The sequence below is a fragment of the Artemia franciscana genome, chromosome 3, assembly GCF_032884065.1.
Source record: "Artemia franciscana chromosome 3, ASM3288406v1, whole genome shotgun sequence".
In the NCBI taxonomy this organism is placed as follows: Eukaryota; Metazoa; Arthropoda; class Branchiopoda; order Anostraca; family Artemiidae; genus Artemia; species Artemia franciscana.
In genome coordinates, this window is record NC_088865.1 from 47,356,868 (window position 1) to 47,360,904 (window position 4,037).

Sequence of the window (4,037 nt, forward strand, 5' to 3'; positions counted from 1 at the left end):
TATATTAATGTTAAAATTTCAGATCATGTTGAGGAGGATGTTAAGAAGTGTTGGAAGGATAACCAGTTCTATTCTTTTTTTTCTAGTCGGTTTAGTCGGTCAAGTCAAATAAACTTTACCTCCTGGAAAAAAAACACCCACAACTCCTGGGGTAAGTGATTTGAGTTATAGAAATTGTCCAATGCTTTTATACAAAACTGGCTATTGAAGAAAGGAGGCATGTTTGATCCTGAGTTTCTAAAAAGTCTATGAAAATTAAGATAAAAGGTTGTTTAAATTGTTGAGAGGGATGTCAAACAAAATCAAAGAACACTATATGCAGGAGGGTTTGGAATCAACAGCAATATATAAGGAACAGCTGAGACTGTTCTGTTTAAACGCTATGGCATATTGGGAGACATGTTTAAAAGGGAAGAAAAGACAGCCTCTCCCTCCCCTTGTCATTGTAGATTCTCTTCTTAACACTAATATTAGTCTTAACAGCTATTGGATTCAAAATAGTTACACCGTCTAATAGCTAAGTCTCTGGGGATGCCATAACCTGGCTGCCCCCGCGGCATGGTATGTAAAATGGGCGATTTGTCCATTTTCACATGCAGACTTGAATATTCGGAGAGTGGGAATCTTTGACCCTGTGTTTGTCCAAAAATCTAAGGGGATTGAGGCCAATTTTGGGGAAATATTGAGGGGTATTTTGAGATAAATCAAAAGAAACTATACTGAGATAAACCATAAGAAACTTACAATAAATCAAATTACGAAATGGAAATTAGAAATGACACTTTAACAAAATCTTGAACGGCTGAGCCTTTAGCAATTAATATCGTTATAGATAGATAGATAGATAGATAACTGTATTTCAAAAACCCGTGGGCCATATACACAAAAATATAAATAAATAACAAACAAGCAAGGAAATTAACAACAGTACGAACACGCACAAAAAACAGAATTCAACGCAAAAAGTACCTAATCTAACTACAAAAGAAATTAATCATATAAAACTTTTTCTTCTTATTAAAGATTTATCTATATATACTCCCACTCGAAATATTGTGGTTGGGTTACTATTTTGTAGAATACCCGGAAGCATCAAAGTAACCCCTTGCAAATAAATTTCCCGTAAATCCAAGAGCACCGGGCATTTCCGGAGAAAATGATCCAAGTCTTCATCATCATCTTTACAAAGGGACTACGTTATATGGACTATCATATTTTCAGTTTGATTTTATTGTTTTTTTTAAGGACTCTCCATAAGACATATAGTTTTCAGTAAAGCGAAAATAATACAGCGGGCTTAAGACTTTACAGTTAGAGAAAAGGAGAGTAATTCAACTCTTGTTTGTTTAGAATTTTGTTCGTTTTAAGCTTGTTTTGCATGTTCAACTTAAATCGTTTAAGATTTATTTATTTATGCATGTCATTACCTGCTGAATTTTTTTTTGCTGTAATTGTTTATTCAATTTATGCTCCTTTCGTATTTCATTTATACTTTAATAGTAATTAATGGGGATTTTGAGGATAAATCATTGTTTTACTTAATTTTTGCTGAACTTCAGTTTAATACGGCCTTTGCTTTTCTGTAAGAAAAAAATTCTTATTCGATTTTTCTTAATTCTTACATCAAAAGGCTTTTCCTGCACTTAATATAAAAGCGCCTTAGTTTGTTCATACATATACATTTACAGAATATCATGAACATATATACCAAAAGATTATCAAAAAAGCTTTACAAAAAAACTCAAAGAAGGGCTAAAAATCAGTGATAAAGTTATATAATAACTCAAACTTAATTTTCTTCTCAAGAAAATTTTCTTGCCAGGGGGGATTTTAATGTATTTCTAACTAGTAATGGGGAGATAAAAGAAGTTCTGACAATTTAACATAGTTCAGAATCTAGAGAGGAAAACCGCGCCACTCGTCTGTTAATCATTTTTGGTGAAATTGGATCAATTTTGTACGGTTAGTTGAATCTACCAAGCTTCATAAAATATATTGCCCGACTTCACAAAATTCGTATTATATAACTAGGAATTAATTCCTTAGAAAGAAGCTCACAGGTTTATTTTTAAATTATTTCTGAGACCACACTGGCTAATCATGACAAAACACAAAATCGCTAAGAAAAGAAGAACGAGGTCAATAAACAGCCAGTGAAAAAATTGAAAATTATGCAAATAATGCAGAATATACTGATAAAATATAAAAAAAAACCTTAAAACAAAACACAAAACTAAAATGTGGTGACCCTTTCTCAGTAACGGTGAAAGTGTATCTGAATAAAAAACCCAAGTCAAAATGACATTTCACAATTTCAGATTACTTGTCAAACAGTTCGTGGTAATGAACTGTAGTAAGGATCAACCCGGCTCAATAGTAACAGAAACTCTAAAAAATGGAATTTTGATACCAATAGTTACATCAAAAGAATCGCATTTTATTGCTGATTTTAAACATATAAGTTTCATCAAGATCAGTTATACCCATCAAAACTAACGAGCCTGAGAAATTTTGCCTAATTTCAGCAACTAGGGAAAAATACCCCATAAAAGTCATGCAATCTTAGCGAAAATCACACCGTCAGATTCAACGTATCAGAGAACCTTATTGTAGAAGTTTCAAGCTCCTATCTACAAAATGTAGAATTTCGCATTTTTAGCCAGAAGACAGATCACAGATGCGTGTTTATTTGTTTTTTTCCCAAAGGTGATCGTATCGACTGAGTGGTCCTAGAATGTCGCGAGAGGGCTCATTTTAACAAAAATTAGAAGTTCTAGTGCCCTTTTTAAGTGACAAAAAAATTGGAGGGCAACCAGACCTCCTCCCTTGCTTCTTTTTTCTCAAAATCTTCCGATTAATTGCAACTAATTAAAAGGCAAATTTCGTTTTAATTATTTATGTGCGGAGAGCCAAGATCAAAACATCCATTAATTCAAAAATGTCCATAAATTAAATAAAAAAAAGCTTTTGTAACGGATAGTTACAGTATAGAATAGAGTTAAGAGCTAAGAATAGAGTTAAGAGAAAGAGTCAAACTGTAGCGTAAAGAGCGTTGCGTTGAGGAGGAAAAGCCCCTTTCATATACGGAGTAATTTCTGTTCGTTTTAAGTTTGAACGTTGCTCCTTACTTTCATTTAAAAAAACTTGTTTTTTTTTATTAAATAACCCTCTTAAAGGCTAATCCCTTTCCTTGTAGATTATTGTAAGATATTTTATTTAATTTTGTTACAAAAATTTGTGGATTTATGTGAAAACGATCAGAATTAATAATTTGGTCGTAATTGACCAAATTGGAGATTTGAAGAAGTTTCTCCAGTGTCTCTATTTAGAGCTGTCTTTTTGTGTATGTGCTTTTTTTTATCTCAACTGCTTCCCTGAAAACATGCACGAGACTTTTAACAGAAGGCAATAATGGAGACTGTGAAATAAGATGAAATGGTGCGGATTATTGTACAAATGTTGAGCCAAGGCAAAAAAAACATCTCAAGCCTTTGGCGCAGCCTCATGGCTTTGTCTATTAAAGACCTATGCTCTAATAACCTCTCCCCTAGTTGCTGATGGGTTCTTCCTATATAAAAACGGCCACAAGAACAGGGAAATCTATAAACACCACTACCCAAATTGGGGCTGGTTTTATCTTAGCCACTGTTAAAAAAGCTCTGTATTTTATTTAAATGCTTAAAGGTGACATTAAGCTTATGTTTTTCAAGGATTCTTTTCGGTTTATCACTCAGTTTTGGAGTGTATGGTAGAACAGTGAAAAGTTTCTTCTCATCCATCAATGGAATGATATCAGTTAGGATTTGTGGAGTTGATCACCTCTTTTCTGCCTTTTTTTTACTTTTCTTTATAAGGGTTTCAAGTAATTTTATGGGGTATCCGTTGCAAATTGCAAAATAAAATATTTTTAATGTAGTTCAATGCGGAGACTATATGAGACTCCAAGTATATTCTTATAGCTCGGTCAACCAAAGAAACAATTACTCATCTTTTTATGTAGGGAGAGTGGTTGGAGGAAAAAATGTAAATACCTAACA